Source organism: Zonotrichia albicollis, chromosome 21 (genome assembly GCF_047830755.1).
Source record: "Zonotrichia albicollis isolate bZonAlb1 chromosome 21, bZonAlb1.hap1, whole genome shotgun sequence".
NCBI classification, from domain to species: Eukaryota; Metazoa; Chordata; class Aves; order Passeriformes; family Passerellidae; genus Zonotrichia; species Zonotrichia albicollis.
Window position 1 is genome coordinate 9,137,368 of NC_133839.1, and position 19,623 is coordinate 9,156,990.

Genomic DNA, 19,623 nt, shown 5'->3' on the forward strand with positions numbered 1-19,623 from the left:
GCCTGGGGGGAAATCCCTGTCCTAGGAGGACAAACAGCCCCTGGAATCCTGGCCAAAAGCCCTGGGGAAATCACAATATCCATTGGTGAAGTGTCCTGCCTCTCAGCAAGCCAGGGATGAGGCATCCACTGGAGGGTGTCCCGAGCTCTCACCCATGAAGGAAGCCCTGGCCCGGGGTTGTGGTTTTCCTCCCGTTATCCTCTGTTTTCCTCCCTCTGCTTTGGCCCGAGGCCATCCCAGCGTTTCCCTCCCTGCTCCTGCAGAGCCCAGTCCCACAGCGGATGCCATGTCACTTGAAAAGCTACTTAGTGCTCTTTATTATCTGGTCATTATTTTTCCACTGAAGCCTGAGATAAGCAAAGCATAAATCAAACCAGAACAGGAGCCACTTGGAGCAGGTAAAGCATGGAAAAGATTTTAATCAGCGATTCTGGGCCAGAAAAGCAAAAAGAGGGAGAGGAAGGGAGGAAAGGGGGAGGGAAGAGGGGGGAGAGAAACAAAGAAAGGGAAAGAAACACCACTTGTTGTTTGTGGGATGAAGACAAATGTTTCCAAAGCCACATTTTCCACATGACGCTCAGTAAAAGCTCTTGGTTTGATTATTAATCACAGGGCAGCCTCCATCCATCACTCCATCCCTCCCGAGCTGTTTGATGTGCCACCCTCCCCTCCCACAGCCCCCGCACTGGGCAGCTGTGACAGGGGACAGCAAAGCTCGGGAACTTCTTCCAATAAAGAAAACGCCATCAAATGTGCAATTTTCCAAATAAATAGAGGAGGAAATAAATAAGAGAGCATCAGGGAAGCTGCTGCCGTGCCGGTTGGATCCCTCTGCCTCTCGAGACTTCTGGAGAGCTGCTGACACTGGGAGCGTCTTCTGAAATGGATGGACTTTGCCTCTTGCCTCATACATCTGTTTAATGACCTCTCCTCGCAGGCACTTGACATGTGATTTATGGGATATAAATTTTACCTCTCCGCTGCTCGGGGTGTCGCAATCCCCGCGTTCCGCAAGGTGAGAGCGCCTCGCCCCGCCGGGATGGCTCCCTCAGCTTCCTGCTCCAGCAACTTTCTTCCTCAGGCCTTTCCTTTAAAAAAAAAAAAACAAAAATAACAATAATAATATAAAAAAACAACCCCCCAAAAGCCCAACCCCTAACAGATCTTAAGAAAAAAATGTGTTTTTTCCTCTCTGAAAGAAAACTGCTGCTGACACAGCGTTCAAGGCTGGCGGTGCTTTGCAGAAAAAGCAAACAGCAGCAGCCCGGCCGATTTCCTGCAAATAATAATAATAATAATAAATACGTATATAAATAAATAAGTCCTTAATTCTTTTCCTGGCATCCGTAGCCTCTAATTCATAAATTCATCAGGACTTTCCCAGGATGTCAGTTTTGGCAAATGAGCCCTGAGTTGCTTCATGCTAATGGAGCGGTGGGCTGCCTGACCTCAGGAAATAGAGAGGCCAAACATGAAAAAACAGAGCCGGGTTCAAGGCTGGGGCTGTGAACCCCAGATTTGAGGGTGAGGTCGGCGAAGGGTCAGGCAAGCATTGTGTGCAGCGCGAGGGAGAAACGCTGGTTTCTATTTAAAGCCTTTCATGCGGCTGCCAGAGCGCTCTGGGCATTGTGTGCGGGAGCAGCCCGGCGATTGAGAAATGCGCCTTGGATGGGGATGCTGACTGCAGGAATGGGGGAAAAGATTGGAAACAGCCACGCTCACGTGTTGCCAAAGCCTCCCCTACCTTGGGAAGAAAGGGAGGGCGAGATCCGCCTGGCTCTTTTCAGCGGCTAACGCAGATGGATTTGCTTTGGCGTTTAAGGGTGATGGATGTGCCAGGTACTATTCATTAGCAATGATTTGTTGGGGCCAGCGTAGCTCGCCTGCCCATTAGGACGCATTTACTTCGCAGGTTAGTAATGATGGGTGCGCTTAATAGTTCCTAAGTATGGGAGGGCATTAAAAAGCCCTGCAAGAGAAGGCTATCGATATTTACAGCTTCAATTTGTTGGGGGAGGAAACCAGTGCGTGTGCCTGGAAGGGGTGTCCGCCCCAGTTCCTGCTCCTAGAGGTGGGGATTGGTATGGAGAAGGCTGGAGCAAGGGGGAATAACTGAATCTAGTTGTTGTTTGTCCCCAATGTGTTTGAATGATGTGGCAGTGGGTGATTTTCGGCTTCTTCTGAGAGAAACTGAGCCCCAAACCCAAATTTGAGCACACAGACCCAATGATAGCCCCAGGTGGGTCAGAACCCTCTTGGGTTTGCCTCTCCAGCAGCACCATGGGCCACGATCAGAGGAGCAGGAGGTCATAGACTGAGGGATGATTATGGCTATTACATCCCAATTCCCTTCCCTTTCCCTCCCCCCGGCTCAGAGCAGGCTCAGCTCGGAGTGAGACCCTGCTAACAGCCCTCAGCCATTTAGTTAAGCCCCGATTTTTCATTAAAATAGCACATATGGCTATCAAGCATCACAAGGTCACGGGGCTGCATTGTCTCAGCTTAATACGATGCCATTAAGGCTGGACCATCACGTCTCCCATACAGCAGGTTCAGCAGCACAAGATCAAGCATTGGGCAAGGCTGCAATTTCCTCCTGTCCTCCTGCTATGATCTTATCAAAGCCTGACTGATCTCCATGTACCAAATTGTGCTTCAGAGCATTAAATATCGAGAGAGGCCTCTGTGGGGAGGGTGGGTCACACCCGGCTCCCTTTGTGTCACACCATCCCTCTCCTGCCTCAAGAAATCTCACAGAAATCTCTAGAAAGCTCACAGAAATCTCTGTGAGTTCATATTTTATCTTCACCATTAGTGGTGGGTTTTATTTTGAAGCCTGACCTATAATCAAGCCCACATGGGCCTAATTTTGCTGCCCTCATATCCACGGTGCTGGCCTGAGACCCTTGGCATGGTGGCCATTCCTGCTCTCTGCAACCTTCAGCAGCCCTTTTATTTGTCTCTCAAACAACCAGACAAGAATAATTCATTTCTTCCAGCTTTTATCTTCCTGTCTGAGCTACAAGTGCCTGCATGGAGTCCCTTTATTTCACCCTGCAGAGTTCCTGGCCCAGCAGGGCCCTGCTCTCCATACTCCACGAGATGCAGGAAGGCTGGAGAACAATTATGGAGCAGAGGTAGGAAAAGGCAAGATTGGGAGCTGCCTGGTGGCTTTATTGAGCCATGCAAAGAGGTGGCACTCACGGAGTCCCTGGCACTGGCACAGGTGTGTACGTGTGCCCAGCTGGGAGGTTTCGTGCTGAGATGAAAGCGTGTAAATAAAGGCAGGGTTGTGTGAGCCCTGCCAAGGAGGAAACATCTCACAAGATCTCCACCAGAAGGGTTTGCAGAGCAAACACAAGTGTTGTTTCATCTCAGAGGATGCCAAGCCCCCCTGAGAGGGGGGAAGGACCCCATGAAAGGGACATGGTGGCTTTTTTGGTGAGCACACACGGCCGTGCTGGGTCACTGAGGGCGGACAGGAACCAGAGGGTGGCAGTGGGAAGAGGCTTCCTTGCAAAACAAACTCACTAACTCCCCCAAAATAGATAAAAATGCAAACCCCAAGCTCCTCTGCCACCATTTGAGCCAGAAGAGCTTAAAAGATAATGAGCTAATTGAGCAATGGAGGCCATCTCCCCATAGCTATGTGTCAGCTCCTATTAAATCTGCTCCAGAACATTCACTGAGAGCACACAGCCCCTCTCTGGAGGTATTGATCATTTATTTTCCAGGCCCTGTGCTGCCCCTTCCCTTGGGCAGGCAGGGGTGGAGGCCGAGGGTGGCTTCCCCCACAGACAGCCCATCAGCTGCAATTGTTTTCTAGTGAAAATAGATGTTCAGTATTGATCCCTCTCCCTCCGTGGAGTCCGGGGGCCTTCTCCTTAGTTACTCTAATAAAACACAACTAATTAAATTTGTGCCTTGCTTTTTCAATATTGCATTATCCTAATTACTAATTAAGGGGGACCACGTGTAAGGGGGAGGCATTATTCCCTGCAAAAGATCCCCCTAATGGCCTAAATGACATCTCGGGGAAGGAGGAAATCTTTCAGCAAAGGCCAAGACTGAGGCTGGGGAAAGGATCCCTGGGGGCAACTTAACGAGGAGAGGCTCTTTAACCCTTCAGCTGCTGCCCTGGAATTTGCTGAATCACGGGAAAACAGCAGTGCAAAGCAGGCAGGGAGAAGGGAAAATTGGGGTGGAACTGAAAGGAATGGGGGGAATCTCTGTGTGGAAAACACGGCAGGGGAGAGTTGAGGGAGAGGATTTTCAGGAGGAGTGTGTTGCCCACTCCCACATTGTGACCGTGTTCACAGGGGTCTTAGGATGAGGGAAGAGATGAGGATCTGACTCCATGTTTCAGAAGGCTGATTTATTATGATATATATTACATTAAAATTATACTAAAAGAATAGAAGAAAAGGTTTCATCAGAAGGCTAGCTAAGAATAGAAAAAGAAAGAATGATAACAAAGACTTGTGGCTTTCAGAGAGTCCAAGCCAGCTGACTGTGATTGGCCATTAATTACAAACAACCACATGAGACCAATCACAGCTGCACCTGTTGCATTCCACAGCAGCAGATAATCAATGTTTACATTTTGTTCCTGAGGCCTCTCAGCTTCTCAGGAGGAAAAATCCTAAAGAAAGGATTTTTCATAAAAGATGTCTGTGACACCACATGTCCTCCCACATGTCTTGGACTCTCTGGCCAGTCTGGGGACATACCAGAGCTGGGCCTTGGCAGGGAGGAATGAGGCCTTTCAAGCCTGTACTCCTCGTCAGGGCTGTGCCAGAAGGGCTTTGTTCTGTTCCAAGTGGAAATAAACACACAGAATCACTGAGGGCACTGCTGGCAGAAGGGAAATCTCACTGCTCTGCCCCTCAGGGGCTCCAGGTAATGCAGCACTGGGACTTGTGCTGAGCAAGGGACACTGTCACAGACATCTTTTATGAAAAATCCTTTCCTTAGGATTTTTTTCTCCTGAGAAGCTGGGAGGCCTCAGGAACAAAATGTAAACAATGATTATCTGCTGCTGTGGAATGCAACAGGTGCATCTGGGATTGGTCTCATGTGGTTGTTTCTAATTAATGGCCAATCACAGTCAGCTGGCCCAGACAGAGAGCCGAGCCACAAACCTTTGTTATCATTCTTTCCTATTCTACCCTTAGCTAAGCCTTCTGATGAAATCCTTTCTTCTGTTCTTTTAGTATATTTTTAATGTAATATATATCATAAAATAATAAATCAGCCTTCTGAGACATGGAGTCAGATCCTCATCTCTTCTCTCATCTGAAAACCCCTGTGAACACGGTCACAGGACACCAGATTAAAGCCAGGCTTAAACCAGACTGCTGGCAGAGCAGACTAAGCTGGTCTCTGCACAAAGATCTTTGAATAAATCCCAACTTCCTTTAACACTCCCCAGGGACTGAAGCCTGTGCTGGGCTCGCTGACCCCCTCCCAGCTGGAGTTCACCAATATTTTAATTTCATTTTCCACGTGAGTCGTGGCTGTTCTGGCTCTGCAAGTCCCCAGTTCATTTCTCACATGTCTCTTTTTAGAAATAGACTTTTCCTCCCTTAAATATGTGGCTTGGAAGCGTGAGCTGAGATTTATGTTGGAAGGAATCAGGGAAGACTAGCAAATAGGTATTTGTGGGAGGAAAAAAAAATATTTTGGGCATTGTAGAGAATTCCACAATTCTGGGGCTCAGAAAAAGCAGCGCAGCCACAGATTTTGGCATTTGCTGGAGCTTCCCAGGGCAGTAATGACCCTTCACCTTTGGGATGAAGTGTTCAGGTCTCCACTGAGGAGGAGCCACCACCTTTTGACATCTGGGGAAAGTGAAGCATCAAAACAGAGATTATTACAGAATGAGCACCTTCCAAACCCTCCCCATTTCCCTTTCCATGGTGGTTTGTGTGTTGCTTTATGGAGCACTGCTACAGACAGAAATTGGCCAAGGCATCATTAATGGAAATTTCAGAAGACTCCAAACAATGTCAATGTCTACGATTTGGCATCCTGTTGGTTTCCATTCTGCCCACAAATGAAACTGATCACGGCTCTGTTTTGGCTTATTTTATCTCTCCCTTCCTCAGAGTGATTGAAATCTTAATAATCAAGGATAATATCCACGCCAAAGTTTTAAGCAATAAACATATAAACAGAATGAAGAGAAGCAGAATGCTCACGTCTCTCAACAGTGCAAATGGTTCAGTTTTATTTTGCTGTAGCAGATGTTAAGTTTCCAATAATAAAATAAAATAAAAAATCTAAGGGAGACATTTAGCAAAGTATAGCTTTACACTGCAGAGTTATCACTCCAATTTCAACTGGGACCATAAAGTTTTATGAGCTATTAAATTGCCCTAAACCTCCTTTAACACGCCAGCTCTAATGCTGGAGATTAACCATTTAGGAAAAGGAGGTTACCTTGGCTGGGATGGGGTTTTCCTGCACTCTGATTCAGTCCATAACACTTTGCTGTGGCAGAGCCATTTGCTGCCTGTGTGGTTGGGAATTAGCCCTCGTGCCCTGCAGGCGATGCAGCTGCAGGAGCTGCCACAGCCCCAGGAGCATCCACAGGACTGGGATGGATGCTCAGAGAGCAGAGGGAGCAGCTCAGCTCCTTGGCTGGCTGCATTTTGCTTCTCCCCATCCCTTCACCCCTTCAAAAGGGATGCTCAAGGTTTCTTCTCCCTCCATTTCACAGAATTCCAAACTGGATTGGGTGGGAGAGGGTTTAAAGCTCATCCATTCCCATGGCAGGGACACCTTCCATTGTCCCAGGGTGCTCCAAGCCCCATCCAAGCTGGCCTTGGTCACTTCCACGGATCCAGGGGCAGCCACAGCTTCTCTGGGCAGCCTGTCAGGGCCTCAGCACCCTCACAGGGAAGAATTCCTTCCCAATGGCCCATCTAACCCTGCCCTCCTTGTCAAAATCTCTCTCTAGGCTTCTTGTAAGCCCCTCTAGGTGCAGGAAGGTGCTTCACTCCTCCAGGCTGAACAGTCTCCAGCTTCCTTTTTGTTTGGGTGACAAATCCACCTGCACATGGCTTTTGTCTGTGTTCTATCACCTTGCAGAAGAGTTCTTTGATTCTGGCTGGAATGCCCTGGATGCTGGAGCGCCTGAAGTGAAGCTCCCTGACCCAGGAAAAGGTGAAGTGTCAGCTCCAGTGGCACTTGCAGAGCTCTCTCCAGAGAGGGGACTTCAAAACACTCCAGCCACATGCACAGAGTGTCACAGCACCTTCCAGAAGCCCAGGGCTGTTTGATTGATTTTTAAATAGGCATGAACCAGGAGCAGAGGTGGCCTGCATCCATGGGATGATCCTCAGCCTGTCCAAGGGGATCTGTGGGGCTTTGCCACCTGCAATCTGCCAACTTCACCCCCTCTGGGCACCAAACCTCTGGCCAAGCCATCATTTTGCCTTTAAGGTAGTCCAGCTGCTTGGCCACATCTGGGAACATCTGTCCTGAGAGACCTGGGGCTGTCTCACGTTGATGATTTGCAGGGATCTGGCGTTTCTCCTAAAATTTCTGCTCTAGCTCCTCTTCTGCAAGAAGATCTGGAAAGCCTCTCCTGCCTGGCTGGCCTGGAGCCCTGCTGAGGGCTGGGGTGCAGGAGAGGGCCCTGACATGAAATCAGAGAATCCCAGAAATCACAGAATGCTTTGGGTTGGAAGGAACCTTAAAGATCTGTCCCAGACATCTTTTCATGAAAAATCCTTTCCTTAAGATTTTTCCTCCTGAGAAGCTGGGAGGCCTCAGGAACAAAATGTAAACATTGATTATCTGCTGTTGTGGAATGCAACAGGTGCATCTGTGATTGGCTCATGTTAGTTTGTTTCTAATTAATGGCCAATCACAGTCAGCTGGCTTGGACTCGCTGTCCGAGACAGAAGCTTTATCATTCCTTTCTATTCTTAGCTTAGCCAGCCTTCTGATGAAACCTTTTCTTATATTCTTTTAATATATTTTTAATGTAATATATATCATAAAATAATAAATCAAGCCTTCTGAAACATGGAGTCAGATCCTCATCTCTTCCCTGATCCAAGAACCCCTGTGAACACGGTCACTAAGATCATGGATTTCCAACACACTTCCAGCTTTCCCTGGTGTTCCCTTGGACTTTTTGGGACCTTGTGGGAAGCCAGCAGAAGGAGAGGTGGGAGCTGCACCCCAGGAATGAGCAGGGACCACAGAGGGCAAGGAAGAGCGAGGCTGGACCATCATGGCTTGGGGTTAACGTGCACAGAGCCAGGGGACGGAGAGGCGCTGGGAGAGGGCGGCTCCTTCCCGGGAGGAGTTTGGAAAGAAAGGGTAACCCCTGCTCTATTTTTGAAAGAAAAGTCTCAGAGGCCTTCTCCTGCATCCTGCAAAGGCCACTGCCAGGGATCTGCAGCAGCACGGGGGGGCTGGCAGCCCTCAGGGGTGGGAAATGCCTCCTCCCAAAAGCCTGATCCCATTTCCCCTGAGATAAGATCTGCCAGGACTGGTTTTTTTCCCCCCTAAATTTTTTGAAGGCATTTCCCATTTGGAGCCTTTATGGATGGTTTCCCCTGGCTGAGGGCTGAGCAGTCACCTCCCCAAGCCGGGCAGGGTGGCTTCCCCACACCCACACTGCCCTTAAGAACCTTGGGGAGATGCTTCAAAGCCTCTGGTACCTGTGAGAGGAACCAGCCAGGCCCCATCATCAGTCTCCTACATCACAGCACAGCCCACATTCCAGGTGGGGCTCCTCTGGAGAGCCTTTGCTTTCTTCCCAACCATCTGCTGTGGTTAGAATCCTGCCTGGGACTTAAATTCATGTACAAGTTGGTGCAAGAGCCCAGCCTGTTCTGGGGAGCAGGAGGAGGTCTTCCCACTTTGATCCTTCCTGGCACTTTGAGGACATGGTTCACCAGCTCTGTGCACACTGCAGCCTTTTTCTTCCTGATTAAAAAGATGCATTTTGCTGTCTGAGGTGCCTGAGACATCAGCAGAAACTGCATTAAGAGCAGCAGAGTTTTCCCTTTGAGTTCTCTTTAACCGCATTACAGTGCCATGAAGTTAAACATTACATAGGAACATAAATAGGGTTGGACTCGATAATCTTAAAGGTCTGTTCCAACCTAAATGATTCTGTGATTCAATCCAGCAAGCCCCAGGCTTCAGAGAGGCTCTGACTAAGCCAATCTTCAGCAGTGCAGATGTGTCCCATGTCCTGTGTGACAGAAAAACAAGGTTTAACTGATGTAAGCTTGGAGAATAATGGGGCAGTCCGTCTAAAATTAGCTGGAGGTTGAAACTTTTCAAGCCATTCTTTCTCCTGCAACTGGAGAAGAAATCCCTCAGCTTTGCTGTGGATATTTCAGTTGAGCAACTTCTGAGGCTGACTCAGAGAGATTTCCTAACACCTCTTCCCTGCCTGCACTCCCCAGACAGCAAACAGCAGCTCTGGGAGACACAGAACCACTGTTCTCACTCATCCCAGCTGGTCTGGCCAGCCTGGAGCCACATGGAGATCCAATTCTTCCCTTCCCAAGGCTGAGAGTTTCTCTGTGCCATTTTAATTACCCTCAATGGGATGAGGAGCACCCTAAAAATTCCACATATCCTAATAATGCTTGAGCGCTCTGTTGTCTTCTTCCCAATGTTGGATTGAGGCAGCCTTGGTAGAGCAGCCCCATTCTTTAGTGGTTCCTACAAGAGGAATTTCCTGGGAAGCAGGTCCCAAATGGAGCAGGGAATGGTCTCATGTGGCAGCCACAGTGTCCCAGCTTGCTCTGCTGGGGTGTCCCCACTCGTGTGTTGTCCTCTGTGACCGTGTTCACAGGGGTTTTCAGATAAGGGAAGAGATGAGGATCTGACTCCATGTCTCAGAAGGCTGATTTATTATTTTATGATATATATTACATTAAAACTGTACTAAAAGAATAGAAGAAAAGGCTTCATCAGAAGGGTAGCTAAGAATAGAAAAAGAAAGAATGATAACAAAGGTTTGTGGCTCGGGCCCTGTGTCCAAGCCAGCTGACTGTGATTGGCCATTAATTACAAACATCCAACATGAGACCAATCACAGATGCACCTGTTGCATTCCACAGCAGCAGATAACCATTGTTTACATTTTGCTTCTGAGGCCTCTCAACTTCTCAGGAGCAAAAAATCCTAAAGAAAGGATTTTTCAGGAAAAGATGTCTGTGACAGTCTTCACTCTTGGTCAGAGAGAGCAGCAGACCTAACACCCCACCAGGTGCTTTGTTATGAAACCTTCATGGTTAAAATAATGGCAGGAAATGCAAAATCCTGTCCAAACCATGGACAGGCAGCATTTCCAGCCCCTTCATCTGCCTCCTGCAGCTCCTCTGCACTGCTCCTGCTGTATGAGGATGGAGAATGCAAATAGCATGGTGAGAGATGTGACCTTTTGGCTGAATGTCACCAAGTCCTGCAGCACTGGGAGTGTTTGCACTCAGCAGTTAGCTTTAGCCTCTCCAGTTATTTATACAGATCCCTAAAACTCCGTGGGATGACTCAAAGATGGCTTTGACCTTGGTTGTGCTGGTGGTTTGATGGGCTGCAGCCCTTAAATGTTGTGTTTCTACCAGCAGTGTTGGCCTCTCAATTTAGCAACGCCTAACATGGACCTGGGTCTGCCACTGCCCTGAAAATGCCATTGTGGAAAGGTTGGGAGAACCAGCCACAGGCACGTTGGAGCCCTCCAAACTCCTGGAGTGATGTTTGGTGTTGGAAACCTAAAATCTAAGGGACTGAGATTGAAATTCTTGAGGGATGTTTTAATTAATTGTGGGATTATGGAGTCACAGAATGGTTTAGGTTGGGAGAGACCTTAAAGTTTATCCAATTCCACCTTCCACTATTCCAGGGTGCTTCAAGCTGGCCTTGGACACTTCCAGGGATGGGGCAGCCCCAGCTTCTCTGGGCACCCTGTGCCAGGGCCTCACCACCCTCACAGGGAACAATTCCTTCCCAATATCCCATCTAACCCTACTTTCTTTCGATTCAAAGGCATTATTTTCCAGTTTAAAGCCATTAATTGATGAATCAACTTCCAAGGCAGCCCACAGCATCCCTGTGAGTGTGTGAGGAACTGGGAATGACCACACCATGTTCCTCCAGAGTGCAAATATTAGAAACCAAGCCCAAAACGGATCTGCAGATTGGTGCTGCAGAAAACCCTGTCGTCACTGCAGGAGCCTCAGTGCTCCCTCAGCCCTCACCTCCCTGGGAGGGGGTTCCCAGGCTGAGCTGGTCACAAATTTTTTTCCTGTGTGGATTTCATGCTGTTTGAGGAAAAATCTGCTGTCTGGAGCTCCCTCCTGCCTGGCTGCTGGGCTGCCCCTCTCCAGTACCAACATGTGGGTTTTCGGCTCTGCTCTGGCTGGAGCTCTGCTGAGCCTCATCCCAGCAGACAGGCTGACACTGCTGCCTCCAAACCATGTCCAAATCCATCTCTGCTGTTCTGCAAGCAGCTGAGCCACGAGCACTGAGACTCCCAGCCCTGGGAGGGGGTCTGGGCTGAGCTTTGGATGGGCAGGGATGGAGCAAGGAGGGATTTGAGAGGGGTTCCAGCAGCTCAACCATCCCTGTCTCTGTCCATGCTGTCAGACTCCATCCTGCCACCGTCACTTTGACATCCAAACCCTTTCCTCCTCCTTTTCATCCCTTATTTTACATGCCACAGCCATCCTTTCGCCTGCCTCTCAGCGATGTTGCTCAGAAAAATTAGGGCAACTGCTGCACTGGGTTTTTATTAGTATTGCCAAACTCTTTCAGCATTTTTAGAAAGGGCTTGAAAAGGAGCCAAGTCGTTTCTCCTTCTCCTGTTTCTTCTCCTCCGCCTCCTCCCTCACCACCACCCCCCTCCCCTCCTCCGTCTGCGGATGCTTGGGGATGAATTAATTCAGACGTGCGGTTTTGAATGTTTTTGGCTCCTGGTTATCGAGCCATTCAGCAGCTCTGGGAGCCTCCCCCATGGGCTGTTATTGAAGCAGACAGAGAGGGGCGGAGGAGATGGCAGAGCCCTGATTTGTTGGCTCTGTTCGTCCTGCTCCTGCAAGCCGTCCATGGGCTCAGGTTTCCCCATCCTGGCTGACATGGACAGAATGCTCCTCCCGGAGCCAAACCCGCTCGGCATTGCTGCCAGTGACACTTCGGAGCAGCCTGGTCTAGAGGAAGGTGTCCCATGCTGGGAAGGTTGGGATGAGATGGGTCTTTAAGGTTCCATCCAGCCCAAAGCATTCTGTGAGCTGAGAAACAAAAATGGAAATGTGGAAACAAAAATGAGATGTTTGTCGAGCCGTCCATGGGCTCAGGTTTTCCCATCCCAGCTGACACGGACAGGCAGCAGCCAGAACACTCCTCCTGAAGCCAAAACCCACTCGGCATCACTGCTGCTGCCACCTTGGAGCAGCCTGGTCTAGAGAAAGTGTCCCGTGCTGGGAAGGCTGGGATGAGATGGCTCTTTAAGGTCCCATCCAGCCCAAAGCATTCTGTGAGCTGAGAAACAAAAATGGAAATATGGAAACAAAAATGGAAATGTGGAAACAAAAATGAGATGTTTGTCGAGCCGTTCATGGGCTCAGGTTTCCCCATCCCAGCTGACACAGACAGGAGGCAGCCAGAATGCTCCTCCTGGAGCCAAAACCCGCTTGGCATTGCTGCCAGTGACACTTTGGAGTGCCTGCTCCAAAAGAAGGTGTCCCATGCTGGGAAGGTTGGGATGAAATGGTTTTAAAGGTCCTATCCAGCCCAAAGCATTCTGTGATCTCAGAAACAAAAATGGAAAAGTGGAAACAAAAATGAGATGTTTGTCCCTGTTTTGCCTTCACCTGCCCCGCTCCCCTGTCCCCAAGCCAGGCTCTGGCACCACTGTCAAGTGTTCCCAAAAGGTATTTTTAGCCCCAAGGGGAGGAAGAGCTCACTCAGTAATGAGCACGTGGAGAACACCTTCTGTCAGATCCTTGGGCTGGATTTGATTTCTCCTCCTTGTGCCCCAAACCCCTGGTCCAAGGGCACCCCTACTGCTCCCCCAGCCCCACAGTGACCCCATGCCAGGGCAGGGTTGGTGGGCACTGAGCAATGGGCACAGCCCAGCTCACCTCTGCCAAAGGATGGATGAGCTCTGAAGCCTCCCAGAATACAGAGAGAAGCAGAAATAACCCATTAACCAATAACCCATTAAATCCTCCTGAAAAGCACTTCCTACCTCTGCCACTCCGGGGGGGAACACTGAGACTCTTTAATCATTGGGAGGATGGTTAGAATTCATTCTTTTCTCAGCTTTCTAGTAAAATTTTAAAAACCCACCTGAAAATCTCATTACTCCCTGTCAAGGCTTTCTTTGAGTATTCTTCTGCTCTGATTTCATACTGGGCTAATACCTAAGAAAAATATTATCTCTCTGCTTGGCTTCCTGCCACCCCAGCCGTGTTTGTGTTTCAGTGGTGGACAAACCCACTCCAGTTTATTTATGTAGCTGCTAAAGTCACCCGTCCAGCACTCCCCTTGCTCTGAACTCGAGGCCCAGGTACAGTAGGGCCCACTGGAAATCCCTGGAAATGGCTTTAAAGCATCCCCATGTGCAAGGCATGGCCCTGCACCAGGCAGAGCTCTCATCCTGGAGCTCTGCTCAGGCATCTGGGCTTTAAACAGCAGGGGGAAAGTGCAAAACTCTTTTTTGGTCAAGGTTGCTGCCTGGGCTGTCCACAGCCAAGCTGACACTGGCAGTGCCACAGTTGTTCCTGGCAGAGCTCTGGCTGCTGTCACAGCACAAGGTGAGAAAGTGAACTCCAGGTAATCAAGGCTGTGGATTTACAGTGCAGCAGCTGCTCCCTGCCCATTGAGGGACACATTTACCCCATGGAGGATGCCAAGAGCTCCCTGATCCATCCTGTGGGGATGGGAATGAGCTGCCAGCAGGGAGGAGCAGGGACACAGACAGTGCTGAGCCAATCTCCCAACCCCTCAGCGCAGGGAGGGCTTGCACAGGGAGTTATCATGAAATGCTGTGCTGAGAGCTCTGCTGGCAAATTCCCTCGGCTGTCAGGGCTGCAGTAGCTGGGCTGGAGGATGCTTTAATGCACTCATCTCACACAGAGCACTTGATGCCTCTTCTCCATTCGAGAGGGGAAGAATAGAGAGGAATGTGGGAGGGCAGCAGAGCGGTGCTGCCACATTGAGTGTCTGAGGTGGGCAGCAGGCACTCTGCGAGCAGCCTTCCTCCAGCTGGGCTCCTCTTTTGCAATTCCAGTGTCTTGTTTGTCAGTAATTTATATTGACAGAGTCTTTCAAAACACTTTAGGCTTGTTTACAACATCGAGCAAGAACATTTTGTCTCATGTCCTTTCCATTCTTGAAGACGATCCTCTCGTCCGTCCATCGCCCTGCTCCCCTGTGCTGCTCCAGAAGCTGCTCCCTGGTTCTCTGCAAACCTGATGGGCTGGAAAAGAACCTGCACATCTACTTGATGGGAAGCTCTTTCCTCCCTAATTGCTAATTAGGTTTTCCAGTCAGGGGCAAAGCACTTTTTCCAAGGTACAACCCTCCCTGTTCACTCTCGTGTGGTGTTGTTGCATGCAGAGTTGGTTGTGAAGTGCTGGGAGCCAATGTGACACAAACCTACAAAGAGAAATGGGCACATCTGGGACCTGCTCCAGCATCCAATGGAGCTGGAAGTACAGGATACCTCCTACCATGTTGGCTCTGCTGTTTTCTCTTCAATCACAGGAGCAAATCCATCCCTCTCCTCTCCATCTCTCCTGCTTTCTGCAGCTTTTTGCAATGGTGTGGCTCATCTAGATGCCATGGTCCCTTTTTCCCTGCACATCATCCTAACAGCATTGGGAAGACAATTCTTTTGGTGTCCACCCACAAGCAATGACCAGTTTAAAACCTTTTTAAAGTTTCCTTCAGCCTTGCAGGCAGAGATTTTTGAAACACATGAGGGAAATGAACTAAAAGATTTGAACTCTCTAGGCAGACAAATCCCCTCTGCAAAAGCAGCTGCTCCTGGGGCTGGCAAGGCAAGAGCTGGCCAAGCCTGGCAGCCCTGCCCCTGCCAGCTTTAATGCAGCCAGCTTGAGGGAACAGCACAATCCTGGGAGCAGAGACACCATTGGATTGTCTGGCAATCCCTGTGCAGGGTGTGCTCAGCCTGCAGTGCCCTGCTCCCTCTGCCTGTGCCCTGTTCCAGCCAGGATAAAGCCTGGACACGTTTGACTGCCCAAGCCACAATAATCCCCTCTTTTTGCACTTACCTAAGGAGGCCACAGTGCCCAATTATTTTAGAGTCTGCTGTTTAACGTGCTCTCAGCCTTGATTAAGACTTTTCATCTTCCAGGCAGAGATCAAAGTGAAGCCTTGAGTTTTGCAGTGCTGCACCATGGGTTGGGGCTGGTCTTGCTGCTTCCTTGTGATTATGGAGCTGTCTGGATGGCAGAGCAGCAGGGAGGGAGTGCCATGTCCCAGTGGGCAGAGGAACAGGATTAAAGACATTTCATCAGCCTCCATCCTCCTTTTTTCTGTCCTTCCCACCTCCTTCCTTCCTACCCCGCTCTGCCTGGATGGATGAGCGGGCCCACTAATCCTGTTAACATTGAGCAGCATTTCCAGGAGGGGATGCATTTATTGAGCTCAGGAATAAAGCACTGAACAGTGCTTTCTAATCCTGGCCTTTGGCATGGCTTTTAACCACTTGGTGCAATCAGGACCCTTACACCAAAATCAGTAAAGCAATGGAGGTCTTGGCAAGGTGGAGTCCTGGCCTTGGTCGGGTTTTCCCCATCCATGACTGTCCCATGTTCCTCCCTGGAGCAATCACAGCAGCATTCTCCCGAATATATCCCTTACAGAGAGGGACTCACCTGGAGGGACAGCTAAGAACCATTTCCAAGATTATTTACGGCCGTGTCCCCATTAATTTCTCTGCAGGGCTAATCAGCCATAACGCTGCTGGGAGACTGATTTCAATACAATAAAAGGGGGGAAAACGGGGTGTGAGGCTCCAGGAGGCTCCCCCACACACAGCATCTGGCTGATGAGAGAGCCTGTCAGGAGCTGCCTGCGTGCTGGGTGCTCCCTGCCACGATAACTGCTCCGAGTGGATGAGCTCTCTGTCAACAGCTCAATAATCCTCGCTGCAGTGTCAGCCAACACTCCTGCAACCAAGGGCTGATAACGAGGGGGTTAGAGCAGGAAAATGGGCTGTTTTGTCAGCATAACGCTCTTGTCATCAAAAAGATTCTGGAAAGTCTTGCTGGCTCCTTTAGAGCTCGCCCCGATGATTCGCCAGCCCCGTTTGTCCCACGGCCTTTCTGCAGAGGCAGCAGCAGTGACAGGAGCCCCTGCAGGAAGCAGATGTGGATGAGTCTCCTCTAAACTCAAGGAATTTGCCTGGTTTTCATCCAGAAGCTTTTCTATCTCTCCCCCTGTTTTTTAAACTCATGCTCTTGCGTGTGTACAACTTCAAATTCTTCCTTGTGAGCTCAGGAATTCTGCTGCAGTGAGGAGTCCCACAGCTGAGTGGAGAATCCTGACTTGTCCTCAGAATTAGTGGGAGTACCAGCAGTGAGGATCCAGGATGTGGGGCATGTCCCCCAGAGCAGCTCCCAGCTCTGCCTCTGGATGGGTTGAGGCAAATTTGCCTGGTTTTCACCCAGAAGCTTTTCTCTCTCTTTCCTTGGTTTTTAAGCTCTTGCTCTTGCATGTGTGCAACTTCAAACAATTCTTTGTGAGCTCAGTCCAGGCAGGAATTCTGCTGCAGTGAGGAGTCCTGTGCTGAGTGGAGAAACCTTCTGTCTTGTCCTCAGAACTTGTGGGAGTACTGGCAGTACTTGTGGAAGGGTTAACACCCCTAAAAATAGAGAATTTTGGCCTCTGTCTGGACTTGAAAATCTTAGAGAACTTTCCCACCTTTCTGGATTCTATGATTCTGAAGCACACCCAGTGTGTGGGTGTGAGCTCTTGTCCCCATCACTGTCCCCAAAGCCCACAGGGAGTGTTCCCCCCTGTACCTGCAGCAGAACAGTTTAGGTGGATCAGGATGTGGGCACATCCCTCAGAGCATCTCCCAGCTCTGCCTCTGGATGGGCTGATGCAAAGCTGGATACCCCTGGAGTGGAAGGGGTGGAGGAGGCTGCTGTCCTTCACAATGCCCAGTTCTTCACCCTGGGCTTGTCCCAGTCCCACCATGGACCATGCTGGTCCCATCACCCACCTCACGTGCCAGAGCTGGATGAGGTGACCAAGCCCAAGCCCGGATCTGGGGCCTGGCAGGACACCAGCCCACCCTCATTGCACAACAGGAGCCATCCCAGGGGATCCTTCTGGGGAAGGACAAGGCATTAATGCTTGGGGAGCAAATTCCTCTGGCTGCTTGAGGCCGGGACTCAGCACTCTGGAATTCCAGAGCGATAACACGGCACGAGAATGTTTAGAGAGGCTGCGGATGCAAACAGCAAGCCCAGGCTGCAGCCCAAAACTCACAGCTTCGAGCTGCTGTTGCAACAGGGAGTGGAAGGACAGACTCCTGGGGCTTATCCCCTGGTCTGGAAGGAGCTGCTGCCCACTCCATGGTGCTCCCTGTGCTTTGCAGGAGCCCAGGATCTGCCCCACTGAGTGCAAAATGAGCCCCTCCTTAGCAGTGCCTGCAATCCCTCACTGCAGGGGGAAATGGAAGCAGATGCCAAATTGCCACCTGGCGCAAATTTTTATTTTAATTTTTACAATTAAATTACAATTGGCTGGAGACAGTGGCAGCTTTTCCTTCATATTAGCTGGGTATGGAAGCGCTGGGAGTGCTGCTGCACTGATCCCAAACCCTGGTCCAGCACAACTCCCTGCATGGAGCATCTCCTTCAAACTTCATCATCCTTCACCCGCAGGAACCTTGCCTTTCATATCGTAGAACATAAATAAATATAAAATTGAAATGTCCCTTAAAGTAAATGCAATTTAAAGTTCTTATTTTAAATGTAGGAAAACACTCCAGATTTAACTTAGATTTCTTCCCCCACTATTGCAAAGGAATTCGGAATATTTTCCCAACTCATATTTTAACATTTGGGGATCTCGAAGAATATTCCCTAGAGTACATGAAAATGTTCAAAGTGGCATCAACATGGCCTTCCAGGGAACTCCAGCCCCTCAGGCATGGATTCATAATAAATAATAAAATTATTTGGGCTAGAAGGGACCTAAAAGATCATCTTATTCTAACCCCCATAGACCCCCTGATCATGAAACTTGCCCTGGGTCTCTTACAGCTTTGTTCAAGCAGTGATGCAGTTTGGATCAGAGCTAATTAGCTGAAAACCAGCCTGATTGTGTGTGTATATGATGCAATTCCATTTCTGACTGCAGAGAGATACATTCTGTCACTTTTTGCTGGGAAGTTTTTGAGGTGTTTAAGACAGAAAACATTTGTGGGCAGATTTTGAAATGTACGCCCACAAAACCCAAACTCTGTGAAACTTTCTATTTGTGGGGAACACACTGGTGTTAATTCTTTCTTGCTTGTGTAAACTCTTGGTTTTATAGAGAACAGTCCTGGGATATTGATTTGAAACAGAATTTTTATAAATATATATGACTCTACAGCTCTCATCTTGTTGGGTAAACTCCCCATAAATCCATACCCACTCGTGCACTCAGTCAGAACATTCTGCTAGAGCAGCAGGGAAAACCAAAGTCACTTTTGCCTGGCTCAGAAAGAGAAACCTTGAGGACTGCCAACATCTGCTTTCATCTTGGAAGGGCTGAGGAGAGTGGGGAAAGGGCTGGGAGGATGAGGATGTGATGTGGGAGCAATCACAGCCATGGATGCCAGTGAACAAACATGATCAGCTCTAAATAATTCAGGTTTATCCTCAGTGAGACTGAGCCATCCTCCCAGGGCCATATCCATGGTCACCCCATGGATCAGGGCTGTCAGACCAGGCTGTGACAAGAAATGGCACCAGCAGGGTTTTAGAAGCTCCTGCCCCATTTCCTAGGACAAATGGGTGAGGGATGGCAGCAATAAGAAGTGAACAATCCCAATTTCCTGATTTAATCTGGCCTCACCACAGGCACACCCCAGCTCTGTGGCACAGCTGGGTTTCTCAACGTGCCGGTTTCTGCACCAAGCCCGTGCCCTGCTTTCTTCCCTTCTGTCTCCCCATCACAATGTCTTGCCTGGCTGATTTCATGCTCAGCAGCAGCAGCACTGCTGGTTTAAATGCTGGCAGCTGGCAACATTTTCCCTTGGAGCCAAAAAACAAAGTGTCTGCTCTCCCAAGCCAGCCTGGGAAGGTTGGCTTTGCTGGTCCAAGCACAAATATTTCTGGCAGGGCAAGCTCGCTGCAAGTTTGGAGCTGATCTCACTCGTTTCCTCAGAGCTAAGGAAATGCAAAGGGATTTGCAGTGAATTCTCCACAGCCTCATTTTTAAGGTGAGGATTGTTTAAGCAGAAGAGTACTGGAGTTCTCAAAAGCTCTGCAAAATCTTGAGGAGCTTCTGATGGCACAGTGGCACCTGGAGCTGTTCCATCATTGTCAGGGATGAGCCACTGACACAAAAGGGGTAGCCACTGTCCCTTTTTACATGGCTTCAACATTTGTGGAAGTTTGG

General features: G+C 49.4%; 2 long non-coding RNA genes across 3 annotated transcripts; one reads left to right on the plus strand and one right to left on the minus strand.

Moving 5' to 3' along the window:
* Positions 1-235: 235 nt before the first annotated feature.
* Positions 236-4,399, plus strand: LOC141731370 (uncharacterized). Its single transcript, XR_012583418.1, has 3 exons — positions 236-398; positions 613-1,912; positions 3,000-4,399. It is a non-coding gene; the product is annotated as an uncharacterized LOC141731370 (long non-coding RNA).
* Positions 400-16,321, minus strand: LOC141731369 (uncharacterized). 2 transcript variants are annotated; one of them, XR_012583416.1, is made up of 3 exons: positions 15,879-16,321; positions 15,273-15,443; positions 400-1,088 (listed from the first exon to the last, which is right to left on the minus strand). It is a non-coding gene; the product is annotated as an uncharacterized LOC141731369 (long non-coding RNA). The 2 variants fall into 2 exon arrangements; XR_012583417.1 differs by lacking the exons at positions 15,273-15,443; positions 15,879-16,321 and adding an exon at positions 1,745-2,265.
* Positions 16,322-19,623: the final 3,302 nt, after the last annotated feature.